Below are 15000 nucleotides of genomic sequence, written 5' to 3'. Positions count from 1 at the left end.
CTTTTACTTGGGCATAACTAATCACCCAAACAGAACTATATAAAGTGCCAGGATTGGAGCTTATGCCTTTAGGATTTAATTAAAAAAATATGAAATGACTTAACCATTCAGCCATCAACATAGGTATAAGTAGATTTTTATGTCGATTTCGGGCTCTGTAATTATACTGTAAATTAACCCCTCTCCATCATGTAAGCTAAATGCTAATTGTGCTAGTTGAGGCTAATTATAATAATCGTGTCAATAAGTCACACATGACTTTTTTACACTTTCAGATATTTAGCCAAAAAATACCCCTTGTTAATTTCCTGCAAAAGAAAACTATTGTGATGGCTATTTGTCTTTCCGTCCGCACTTTTTCTCTCCGCCCTCAGATCTTAAAACCTACTGAGGCTAGAGAGCTGCAAATTTGTATGTTAATCATCCACTCCCTAATCATCAAAGATACCAAATTGCAACCCTCTAAACTTTATAGTTTTTATTCTACTCTAGCTTAAAGTTAGCCATGATCGTGAGTTTGGCACCCATATAGGTGCCAGCCACACAGGCCACCATTTGGCCGTGGTTGAAAGTGTCTTGAGCCGCGGCTGAGAGTTTCATACAGCACTTACTTCGACGCAATTTATTACTTTTTATTTTAAATCCCTTTTCATATTGGGAATAACATACATTCACAAGAAATTATACATAAGTACATTTACCTTGGTCATGATTCACACCTATAATGTTTCATATTGTTACGAACCGAGAGAGATCTGCTCCAAGTTAGATATTATTATAAACAAAAAGAATTCAACACCAACAGTTGAAACTGGGGATACGAATATAGAAAGATACACAAACACAACAAAAGTTTATTTACAGGCTTACTAACAAAGATAAATGCAGAATGGTATCTCCTATTTACATAAAAAAGGTAAAATCTTACACTGCATGAACTGGGGGAACAGTGACCTAATGTTAAGACTTGCTGGCAAGTTTTGCGCGGTCGGAGATCTATCCTCGAAGCGGTGGCTTCACAAAAGGAGAACTGTAACATCTGGCGTCTACTTGACTCCATATTGCAGAAAACAATGTCTACACTTGATACTTGAAGGGCAGGAACTCCTCACTACGTTTCTTCCCTGAAGTCTTGCTTTACGTCGAAATGCCTCGGCTGTCCACTCCCAGACGACTTGACCAGAATCTGACCAAATTCAAGAGCGCCTTTTCCTCTCTGATCCTTCGTATGTTCCTTCTTCTCTTATCTCTCTCTGATGATCTCTGATCTCTGCTGCTGGGCTCTCACTGATAATCTGATCTGTGACTCTTACTGATGATCTCTCTCTTCTCCTACTTCGTCAGTCATATTTATAAGGCATTCTGGGGGCGGGGCTTACCAGCGAACGTCACAGACTCCCGAGACGATGGGAACGAGTTAGAAAAATCTAGACAAAGTATTGCATCAGAAATCGCGGCGTTCCTCACGTCACGCTGGCGCCTGTCAAGTTCCACAAAACTCCTGCCGATTCTAGAACCATCATGAGAGCAGGCGCCTCCAACACGCGCGCGAAAGCCTCCGTGCTGCAGAACTTCTTGAAGAAGATGCGTTTTCATTTCCTTTAGCTTGCTTATCTTTCGTCGCTATGAAGCGCTTGCCATGACACATATCCAGCCAATATTGAAGCCAGTGATTTTCAGGTTTGGTACAGAGATGCCAGTGGCTCCTCCTCTCATACATCAAAAGAGGTTCAAGTCGAGTTAGAAATACATATTCATATACCCGTTTAATTCAGGTTCTGCTCTTGGGATCGAATTGGAACCATCTTCACCTTGATGGCTGAGTACCAAATTTGTACGCTTGGTTGTTTGTGATTGTTTAGTCACTAATTCACATAACATTTTTGTACTCATAAATCATTAACCCTCAGATACTTAATCGACATAAAACCTCTCTTCTTGGTAGAATGGTGAATTCGATGTATGGAGTATACTATTTATGGCTTAATTTCTGAAACCATAATAAGTTTTGTGGGAATTAATGGCAACGATCATTATCAGCCATTTGCCACATATTGCAGTGCTCACCTTTCATTGTGGAGACGGTTTCTTTTCGATCCTAATTACAGAACGTGAATTTGACAGGAATATGTATAGTAAAGTCGAAATCTACTTATATCTCTCCTGGTGACTGAATGGATCATTCACTGGCATCCGTCTATCAAACCCCGTGTGCATAAGTTCGAATTCCGTCCTGGATAGATGCATTTAAGTACAATTCTTTTTGTGTGATAGTTATTCCTAAGGTTGAGTAAATCCGATATCTAGAGGTATTTATGGAGAAATATCTTAAAGTATAAAAATTCTCGAGTGAAAATTACATTATATTTATATCATATTATATATATATATATATATATATATATATATATATATATATATATATATACGTATATATATATATGTGTGTGTGTGTATATATATTTCTATATTTCTATATTTCTATATATATATAATATATATATATAATATATATATATATATATATATATATATATATTTATATATATATATATATATATATATATATATTTATATATATATTAGTTAATATATATATATATTAATATATATATATATATATATATATATATATATATATATATACGTATATTAATATATACATGTAAATATACAAATACTATATATCTATATATATACTATATATATATATATATTATATATAATATATATATATACTATATATCTATAATATATATATATATACATAGTATATATAGTATATATATATATATATATATATATATATATATATATATATATATAATATATATATATATATATATATATATATATATATATATATATAAACAAAAGTCTGGGGAAAGAGCATAATATATATGCAAAGGTAAAAGTTAACAGAGAAAATAAAACAATTTCTTTTTACATTTCCTGAATTCTACACTTCTTGTTTATTTATTTAACAATTTATTTATCCACCTGTGGTTCAAGTGGCAAAGACCGAAGGTAAGAATAGCACAGGGTGAAATTTCACCGAGTTCATCAGCTCAAACGTGTAGCTTCCATGTGAAATGTTGTTAGCTAGCCCATCACGTAACGCTTTGAAGTGCATGAATGCATTCTCTGTGTAAATACAGACCTCGAGAGCGTTGCAGATTTCAAGACATTTTCAGTCTTGACATCACGGAGCAAGAAAAGTAACTTCTTTCGATTTAACGCAGCTACTTGTAGCTCTAATATTTATTTTTTTTTTATCTTCATTCTTGTTCTCTCTATATTTCCTCGTTTGTTTTTGTGTTATTTTCTATCTCTATTTATTAATTTCAGCTCTAAACATTTTCTGTTTTTTATTTGTATATTTTTTTTAGTTTTATGCGATTTACTTTTTCTCATGTTTAACTCTCGGACTTTTATCACTTGAAATATTGTTAAAAATTACAAGAAAGATTTACTCATAGGTGCAGTCATTATCGCTCATTTTTGTACATCTTCGAGAATCTGCTTTGCCAGTTTAATAAGTTTCTTGTATTCCAGTAAATATCAGAGATAATCTTAGCCCCTTAGTAGTTTACCACTTACTATGTGCCATGGGAGGCATATACTGTAGATTAATTTGTAGACAATGGTAGTCGTTCTCTGCAGCGACCATTCTGTCCAACTTTTGTTACATTTTCACTTTTGCTCCATTCGTGCGTCCGTTCCGACACTGTGGCCGCGTAAAAATATTTGAGTATGAGCTCGCCTTTTTCACCAAGTTACTTGGCTCGTTGTTTTTCACGGAGTTAACCTTTCAGGGCCTCAGTTGATGAACCGTTTACCCTGGGGCTGATTCGTCTTGATTTGAAATGGGTCGTTGGCAGTGCGTTGATACAGAGATCGCCTCTTATTTGTGATATCCATAATCATATTGGTCTGTGTTGTACACTGAAGTCAATGCAATTTCATTCCCGCTGACAGGTCATTCTCTCTCTCTCTCTCTCTCTCTCTCTCTCTCTCTCTCTCTCTCTCTCTCTCTTAAAGTTACCATGCCATTACAATTTCATTCTAGTGACCAGGTCACCCACTCCCTACACATTCTCTCTCTCTCTCTCTCTCTCTCTCTCTCTCTCTCTCTCTCTCTCTCTCGTATGTAACTCAAAGTTTCTTTATCTCTTTTTTTTCACTGCATCAGGGATACTGAGCACTGCTCATGCGCAGTAACAATATGATATCTATATCATTTATCTGTCTACCAGTTAACCGCATTTATTTAGGTTCGTGGGGTATCGAATTTTTTTCTCTAATAAAGCAGACAATTTTTTATGTATCTTTTTTCTCAAGTTTTTCCTCGTATTTTCAGGTTTATATGAAGCACTGCTTATTACAAGTAATTAAATTAACAAGAGTTCCTTCAGTAACGAGTATGGTTTTGAAAAATCAGTTAATTTGTTAACTGCCCTGCGAGACTAAACCACTCGTGAATCACAGCAGTATTGACCAGGAAATTGGGGCTACTTAATATGTCATTTAAATTGACTTCGAAGGATATCTTACACCGTACTAAAACCAGTTCTCAAGAACACAGTCTAACACTGTACCATAAAACCAGTCCACAAAAACCAAGCTTTTCAAAGCAATTGCATAATTTTATTAGTTCAATCTGCCGTTGTGTTTCTTAATTAAAATATCTTCCGTAAGGGCTGTGCTGGTAAAGCGTTTGAGCTGATAGTAGGACAATAAAGCAAGTATGTGAAGGTGTAGTCCACATTAATTCAATAATAAATGCTGCAAAAGGAAGCTAAAGTACATGCCAGAATTACTTGGTTGTGGAAGATATAGATGAAAGAGTGTGACACGTAAACATGAAATTAATGTAAGCAAGTTAGAATGAATTCTCAGCAAACACAGGTATATATATTTTTAAAATAGTGTTGCTTGAAATTCTGTAGTATTTGAGTTGTAAAAGTGCGTCAACACTACTTGTCATCAGCCCACGGCAGCAGCTGATCTCTTATCGTATTTACATGTCAGAAAGGTCAGACATGAGTCAATGACCGTAAATCGAGAACGAGCCTATGACTAGAACTGGATAATCTTATAATCATGATCAATTCATATGCAAAAATATTATTGACAAACATAACACATATATCAAACTAAGTGTAATTGCGTGCTTGCACAACCAGTAAAGTATTTTGATAATACATTTACCTGCCAGAATTACGTATTCTAATTTAGATTGGGAATTTCTACATTAGTATGTGAACAATGATACAATATGTTAAGAAAATAACACAGCTGCTCTTGAACTGTATCAAGACTTCTGTCCCTAATTTCTGAAAGTTCATTACAATATAATACATAGGGAAGAGACTTACTCTAAGGGCAGTAGCAATGAAAATAATGAACCAATTAAAAAAAAAAACTTCGTTCCGTTTTCCTCTGCAGATGGAAAAAGAAACCCACTACATTACTGAGTATAACTTGTTTACTCGTAATTATTTGCACAGCCTTTTATTTAATGCATAGTATTTAAGTAAAATACTATGTGAATACCTGTGTATTTAAGTAAAATACTTATAACTTAGTTTTATTAGTAGTTATTTACATAGCATTTTATTAAATGCATAGTATTTAAGTAAAATACTATGTAAATACCTGTGTATTTAAGTAAAATACTATGTAAATACCTGTGTATTTAAGTAAAATACTATGTAAATACTTACAAGTAAACAAGTTATACTCAGTAATCTTGTGGGTTACTTTTTCCATCGAAAATAATGGCTCTTTCTGCGACATTCATTCTGTATCGAGTCTTCTCTGCTCTTCTTAATATCATTCACTCTTTGAAAATAGTTGCCAGAGTGCGTTTGAAATGCCAGAGGTAAGTAAACTGAAACAACAAGAAAATTTCTCATGTCCTTTAGAAATCTGATACATCAGCTACACGCTGACGAAAAGAAGATATTAAGAAGAATAGTGCAGACTATATAAACTGAAAGAAACGGCTATTAATTTCAAATATAATACATAATGACGTAATCTATGAGAGTTACGCTTGTTGCATAATTTACATAAAAAATGATTACCATTGCCAGTATGGTATAGCCCCAAGAATATTTATATCGCAACCTTAACCTCATTATAAATGGTTCAGTTCTAGAAATAGTGTTGCTATTCGTATGTATAATTACTTAAAACTGTTTTAATCACCCACAAATTATTAAGTTCTATTCAAACTGTTTATGATATTTGTCCGATGAATTACCGACCCGTGTTTATGACTTTTACAGTAGTGTGGACGCACCCATAGTAGCACCAATCTTGTTCGACTTTATTTACGTAAATATGACGCTCAAGGAACGAGTAAATATGAAGTCAGCTGACGTATGGCAGAAGCCTTAAATTCAAAATATCTTGAACTGAGATGTGAAGGAAAGTTTGACCTAAAGATTCAGGAAGGCTAGGAAAAGGAAAATGATGAAGGAACTGTTACGAAGGTAACTGATATCAGAATGAAGCATTGAAATTGTAACGTTCTAATGAATTTGTAAATACATGTGAACAACGGCATGGAAACTATAAGATCACTTGCTCACCTATAGAACAGGCAAGGTTTCTATGAATTAGACTGGTTATGTAGGGAAGGCAAGACAGAAAGTTGAACGAGCAGTTGAAGAGAGAATTTGGTCATTAACGGTTGTCTTGATTTTTTCCCGTAGAACTACCTCCCGTTAGGAGATACGGCTTGTGTAATGATAAACAGCATGTGTGTGTACAAATGCAATGAGGTTTGAGATTGTGTGTTTGGGGGTTCGAACGGGGATTGGGGCGGGGGGGGGGCCCGGCCGGACAGCCAGTCCGATTCAGTGCCGGTCCCATTCTTGGATCAGTTGGGAAGACTGGGGTCAGGAAGGGCATTCGTTCCAAAAAAATCTATTCAGGAGTGGCTAGTCCGATTCACTTCTAACCACTGATTGTGACCTTCAGCATTTGGCTACCTACCAGGTATATTTACTGGGTAGGTCAACAGATTCAGAATGGAACTGAATGAGTTTGCTGGAAGCGATCCAGATCTCTTGGAAATCCAGTCTGTGACTCAGAACAGGAGATGAGAATGTCCTAACCACTCACCCATGACTACTTATATGAATTTTTGCCACTTGTAGGCGTATATATTAAACCACACATATCACATGATTCAATTTACCCTACGGATAACTTTTACCCGTATGGTTAATTCTAAACCTAGCCTGGCTGTTGTTCTTTTAAGTTATAATAACGCTTGTGTGTAGGTTATGCCCAAGGCAAAGTGAATGCGATTAATTGATATTTGTTCCTTAAATTATAAGATATATATGTGTGTATGTGTCGGTGGGTGTGTCTTCTTTCGACCGTATTAGTCCCACTATATAGCAGGGTCGGCCACTTGATTCAACTTTCTCCATCTATTTCTATTCCTTGCATCTTCTTCCCCAAATCCCACCTCACTCATATCTCTCCTTACCACATCCATCTATCTGACCCGCTGACGCCCAACACTCCTCATCCCCATCAATTGCATGTCTTAGCTCTCTTGATTGGTTCTACCTCTTCTCCTCTTATTACATTCTTCTTATATCTTGACCCTCTCTCCTTTCCAGTAGCGATATTCCAGCAATCCATCTCGCCATCCTCATCTCGGTTTTTTCCAGCATTCCCTCCTCTTTTCACATAAGTGCCCTAGTTTATGCCCCATTTAATAGCACGGGCATGATAACTGTCTTATAAATCTTCATTCTAAGCCTTAAGGCCTCTCCACACTGGGAAACATTGTTTCCAAACAAAGTTTGGGAACAATGTTTGCAAACAATGTTTCCTGTCCAGACCTCATTTGTCGTCAGGATGCTTGCCGGTGCAGTAGCCTCTGTATTCTACTTGGCTATTTTAATGCACTCGAGGAGGGATAGGAGAAAGAAAAAGGGATGGGTAATAAGGAAGTTTTTGGAAAAAGGAGTGTGTCATGCTGACTTGCTTCTGGCGAAATGGAGAATAGATACATATATGCACGCATACATACAAACATGCATACGTAAATTTATATATATACATATATATACATACATATATATATATATATCAATGTAATGTAAACGTATACATACATTGCACATGTGTAATTATACATTATATGCATGCATATATCTATAATATTATATATATATATATTATATATATATATATATATTATATGATATAGGATATATATTCATTATACATGTATATATATATATATATATATATATTATAGTTATATAAATATAGATATATATATTATTATATACATATATATATACATATATATATATATATATATATTATTAATATATATATATCTATCTATCTATATCTATATATATATATATTATATATATATATTATATATATAGAATATATAGATATAGATATAGTAGATAGATATATATATATAATTATATATATATATTTTATATATATATATATATAGATGAAGATATTATATGATATAGATATAGTTTATATGAATATATATATATACATACACATACATTATACATGTGTATATATACATATGCACACAGAAACACTAAATGTTTTCCATTCTGGATGGGAAACAAATATTTGGCAAAAAGTGTTTGCAAACAGTTTGCAAAGAGTTTGCAAACTATGTTTGCAAACAAAGTTTCCTAGTGTTGACAGGCCTTTACAAGCGTTTTTTTTTTTTAAACAACTCCAGTTACTTTTCGTTTTCGTCCTGCTTCTTTCACTTTCAGCCTCACTGCATCCTCTGTACCTCCCTCCTCTATTACTGATCCCAGGTAGTTGAACTCATTTTTCTCTTTTGTAACAGTACCATCTTCCTCTTGGATTACTTCATGTCCTTTTTTAGTACTAATCATTAGTTCCGTCTCCCCAATGTTCACTTTCAGTCCTTTCCTTTCTTGGGGGCTTCTTTCCATGCTAAAAGCCTTTCTTGCAGCTCTTCTTTTGTGTCTGTTAAAATGACTAAATCATCAGTAAACATCAGCTCCCATAGTACTTCTTTGTTCCTTAATTCTTATGTCAAAGTGTCTATTACGACGAGGAACAAGATTGAATTCAGAGCTGATCCCCAATGGAAGTCTCCACAGGGAATGCCTCAGTCTCCCCTTATTTTGTTTGTACAGTCGTTTTTGCCCCCTCGTACATCATCTTCACTAACCTTACTAACTTCTCTGGCACTCCTCTCCTTCTTAAACACTAATAAACTACTCTTCTTGGTTCCCTGTCATACGCCTTTTCAAGATCCACAAAACATGTAAACTTTCCTGTTTCCTTCTAGCTACTGCTTTGGACTTGTCTTGCTCTAAAAATAGCAGCCACTGCTACTCATGTTTATCTACCAACTCTCTCAACCTTCCTTCTACTTTTCTTTCTAGTGTCTTGAATACATGCTCCCAAAGTTTTATCACTCTGTAGCTTCCACAGTTTAACACGTCCCATTTTTTAAAATACATTTTAATCATCCAACAGCTATCGTTCCAGTCCCTCAGCATTCCCTTTACATCCCAGATCTTTTACAATAGTGAGTGCACCCACACTTTACCTAGATTTCCCAATGCTTTAATCATTTCTGATGTTACCTATGACTTTCCTGTAGCTTTCTTTTCTCTTCCTTTCTTTAAAGCATTCTCGAATTCACTTCCTCTGATGTTTGCTATTGGGCATTCTACTGGAAGGACATTTTTCAGGTCTAAACACTCTGGGCCTTATTTTTATATTGACATCTTCGACGAGGAAGCTCGTTGCGGCTGAAATGGCATTATTGTGCCGTGAAGCAGGTCTTCGTCCCGAAGACGAAGGTGATCGGAGTGTGAAAACTATTGGAAACGAAGAGGAAGTCTTGACCACCACTCCGTTACCTCTTCGTATTTATTTTTTTTTTTTTATAAAATTAAAAGAGAGATGCACAACAAAATATAAGTATTGGAACGTATAACATATGCCAAATATTTTATTAGTCCAATTTTTTTCAGTACTTCAATACATATATGGTCTTATTTACATTCTTGTAAAAGACTGTCTTTGTACTTAAAGTTCCGAGTTCGTGGCTGCCAGGTATGTATATATATATATATATATATATATATATAGTATATACATATATATATATTATATATATATAATCTGTGTACATATATACATATATATGTATATATATATATATATATATATAATATATATATATATATTTATGTATGCATGTACATATATATACGTATATATATATATTATATACATATATATTTTATATTATTATAACCTATATTATATATATAGTATATATAATATATTAAATATATATATATAATATATTATATATATAAATTACGTATATATATATATATAATAATATATATAATTATAATTATTGTATAATCGCACAAAGTAGAATAGAAGTAGAATAGCTGTCTCGCAATCCGAATAAATGTTTGTTTATCACCTCCGGCATTCTAACCTCCCACCGTACAGTTCCTCTTCCCGGAGGAAATCGCCCATGTTTTTAAAATACCTGCTCCACGAAGGGATTTCATACGAGCACGTTCTTCAACGAACAGCGAGGGTGGTAGTTTAAAAATACGGCCCTCATTCTCAGTGTTTAATAGTTGTGAAAATAGTCTCTCCATATATATATATATATATATATATATATATATATATATATATATATATATATATATATATATATATAATATATATATATATATATATATATATATATATATATATATATATATAATATATATATATATATAATATATATATATATATATAAAATATATATATATATATATATAAAGAGAGAGAGAGAGAGAGAGAGAGAGAGAGAGAGAGAGAGATGTACATCTGTTACTGAGCAAGTTTTCAAGTAGTCATAATACATAGCTGCGTCACACAGACTCGCTCCCCCACAAGAGTTAGTATTCAATGACCCAGCCAGCCTCAGTAACCGTTAATGCACCAAATGGGTTACTTTTATGGCTGATGGTAGACAGTAGATTCCCATTATGTTGACAGAATCTCTCCAGTGTCGAGGGCCTAACACTGGAATGGCCTCTTTCCCTCTCTCGTGTTTTGCTGATAAGAGGATAACCAAACGTCATAAAGTTCCATTTTCATAGCAAAAAGGGTTACCTTATCAGTCCCTAGGTTATGTCATATGCAAACGAAATACGGGAGCCGAGCTTTCGTCCCCAAATTTGCGTTAATTTTGTTGGTAGACACTTTGGCCGCTTCACTGGGGGTTTTAGACGATTATAGTATGTATGTACATATAGATATATATGTGTGTATGTGACAGCGTGTGTATATATGTGTGAACCTACTAAGGTTGTGTCAGAAATAATTGGGGCATGTGAATAGAATGAGGTTCAGCAAATATTCAGCTGACCGAGCAATTTTAGCGAATTCCTTTCCCCAGTTATTAAAATCAGAAAGATTCAGTCATCATTTTGAGTATCAAAAGCTTTGTCAGATTGGGTTTCTGCCCCTATGGGCTGCTGCGCTCAAATATCGCAACACCTAGGTTTGGCATCAGTGTTGGAATTCGGTTATTTCACATTATGCATCTGTCATGTTTCCATTCTTGCCACTGCCTTCCTCTTTCCTGATTTTTTTTTTGTAAAACTGCACCTCTTAACAGAAGATATCATGTGTGTGTATATAAATAAAGGCAAAAGCCACGAAAGTGATACGATGGAGTGCCGCTACAAGGTCTTTCGACTTCTGTCCTTTACTAAGCAGTTTGCTTAGTAAAGGTCAAGAAGTCGAAAGATCTTACAGCGGTACTTCATTGTTTCACTTTCTTTCGTGGCTTTTGCCTATATTTATATACACACACATGATATCTTCTGTTAAGAGGTGCACATAATTCATTAGTGTATTATAATACTTGACATCGGGATCTTCCTTGTACCATTTGTCATATATTTTACCCGTTGATATTACCCATAGTATTATTTCGTCTTCTGTTTTGTTTTGTTAGGATGGTTCCTATTTGGTTCTCTAAGTGATTTACAAATTCTTAAGTCCATATCTTTGATAACGGCGACAGTCCCGAACTAAAACTTCTTACAGTTTTCTTCTGAAGTAAACTAGTTATACTTAGTAACTTTGTGGGGTTCTCTTTCCAAAGGCGACAGTCTTGTCCTTAGGTAGATGGCACCTTTTTCTGCTTTTAAAGTATTGTCTTTTCTTAACACCAATCACAGCTTTGAATGCAAAATTGATCAGAAACCAAAGTATTCACTATCTCTACCGAGCATCCCCTGTATGGGTCTTTATACAAGCATACACAATTAAACCTTCCTTCTTCCCGTGGGTGGGTTCATTTTTACCCAAGACCCTTATGTGTTCACAGTTCTCTGTGTATTCTTACCATCTCCTTCCATTTCCATTACAGTGATTTCCTAAAGGAAGCCAGTGCAGGATGTCGTGCATTTAATTTCCCTACTAACAGCGTTGGTTCTTGAGATATAAAATCAGGAGATTTGCTTGTGTCCAATTTCCTCCTTCGGGACATAAAGATTTACATTGTTTAAATGTGTAGCCATATAATGTTACTCTTATTCCTATGCATTAGTATTTCCAAAATCAGTTGTCAGCAGTTGAGTTTGAGTAGTATTCTTGACATATCAGTTTATTAATCCCCTGATGTTATTTTCATGTTCAAGAATAATAAATCTTTTTTAATTTGTGAATCGGGGGTTAACGGGTTCGTCTATTAATGTCTCTTATAAGTAAATAATATCTATATCATTAGAATCTAGTGCATACTGTTATCCGTTCGCTCTTTCCGATTTTTTTCCTTTTATCTGCCAGTTTCCTCTTCTTCTCTGGTTGTTTCCACGATTTCCTCTCTTTTTTTCCAGCAGACTCAACCAGACGTTGGTCGTGTTCTAGACCTTAATAAATTCCTGTACGCTGTTTTCTAATTTTTTGTAAATCAAGTTCATTATTTTCTGCAAGTACTGGCATATCACAAATCGAAGGGTATGTTGCGAGAAGTCTCCATCCCACTTGTTGTGTAATTCGGGGAGGAGATTCTTCCATCTGTGGACTTTCTTGTGGTTGGCGTGTCATTGTGGGTACCCCACTATTTCCCCATCTCCTGATCTCCTTTGTACCCACCATACAGAATGGAGAGGGTGAGAAACCTGGTTGTTCTCAAACCCGCTTGACGTGAAGGATGATTATCCGAGGGGCTGGTCTTTCCATCGGTTGTTGGTGCTGCACCCTGGACGAAATGTCGCCGTTGACCCGGGTATTTTGAACATCCGGTATTTGGGGCATCATTTGACGGTGTGCGGCAAATTTCTCGAAATCATTTGCTCGACAGTAAATTCCTCGAAAAATAAACTCTCGAACTATCAATTTCTCTAACCATCAATTCCTCGAAAACCAATATTGTTGAGTATACTAATGACCTTTTAAAGAATAGATATTGGCTTTCGAGTAATATATATGCCTTTCGAGAAAAATACTTTTAAAAATCATTTTGTAAAGAAAGAAATCTTTTTATTAGTCATAAGCAAGGAATAAATCTTCTTTGATGGCTTTTGTAAACCCTTCCGGGATGATAAGGTCGAAGCCGCTATTAGGCAAAGCAGGGGCAACATTTTCCTATGCTCGTATATTGCGTATAGTTCTTTTCATATTTGCTACTGAAGGGAGCTTCACGTCACAGCACCACTTATTCCCATTGAAGCGCATGATACAATATAATGTGGTGTATCTCGACAATTTGTCGAGATACACCACATTATATTTGGATTTTAGCAGCATCAATTTTAGCATCGTCTCCTACGCGGTTGTGACCTCCACTTCGTTTTTTGGATACATCGATAGCGATAGCACGAGCTGAACATTTAAGCTGCTCGCACATCTCGCATTTCCAATATATCTTGTTATTCACAGACTTGTCCTTGATATATAGATATCCGTCCAAACTTAATTTCTTTTTCCCCTTTTCGCTTTCCACATACGTTAATTCCATACTTCCGGTTCGATACTTCCGGAAAAGCTAAAATAGGAAAAAATACAATCATAAGGTTTAAACTCAAAAAGAAATATATTATGGCATTTAGCATTCTGCCAATCGTGCTCGTTAACAGACCTGGTAATGGTTGTTTGGAATACTAATGATCGTTTCAAAAATAGATATTGGCTTTCGAGAAATGTGCCTTTCGAGATACTGATAGTTCGAGAAATTATTTTTGGAGCAATTGATTTCGAGAAATTTACCTGTATTCTCATTTGACCCACCACAGTTCACACACTTCGGGATCACTTGTTGTCCTCCATCCATTTTCTGTCTACGTAGATTCTTTAGTCATAGTTCGTTGTAGACCTCCCCGGGCCAAAGTGGCATATAAGTAAAGACATCAAGATATTCTGGCACCTCACCCATCCACTGAGAGATGACCTCCTCTCTTTGTCCATTCCCAGCCTTGTTTCTTTTTGCCCAGATGACCTTTTGGTGCTCTGTAACATAATCTATTTCCACACCCACAGGATAATTCTTTACTATGAATTTTGTCATCTTCCCATCCTGTAAGAAGGGCTATAGCTTCTTCCTCTTTCACTCGGACATACGGACTGTTACGCCCCTCTTTGTATCTAATATTGAATTGGGGCAGTTTCTCAGCCACCCGCACCACTTACATAATCATTTTACAATATGTGAGACCTTATCCATCGGGAGATGGAGAATGGTAAAGTCTTCTCTCGTATCGTCTCTCTCCTTTGGATCGTTTTGATAAGACAAAGGTGCTCCTGTGTTTGCTGCCATCGTTTGTTTTTTTATTTTTCTCATTGTACTTCTACGTCTATGTTAATACTACTTCTTCTCTCTCATTGGAAACCTCTTGCACAGACGTAGCAACGCTCCTCGCCTCGGTGAGCATGGCAGTGATGTTCCCTTCCATGGTTTATGGATTATTT

The 15000-nt window shown here is 35.2% G+C and overlaps 1 protein-coding gene across 1 annotated transcript in view; it reads right to left on the bottom strand.

Moving 5' to 3' along the window:
- Positions 1–15000, bottom strand: part of LOC135208930 (gastrin/cholecystokinin type B receptor-like) — a 64356-nt gene that overhangs the window by 30421 nt on the left and 18935 nt on the right. The gene's annotated exons all lie outside the window — the stretch shown is intronic.

Source organism: Macrobrachium nipponense, chromosome 37, assembly GCF_015104395.2.
Source record: "Macrobrachium nipponense isolate FS-2020 chromosome 37, ASM1510439v2, whole genome shotgun sequence".
Lineage (NCBI taxonomy): Eukaryota > Metazoa > Arthropoda > Malacostraca > Decapoda > Palaemonidae > Macrobrachium > Macrobrachium nipponense.
The sequence above is the reverse complement of the archived record's forward strand: the minus strand, read 5'-3'. Positions and strand labels throughout refer to the sequence as shown.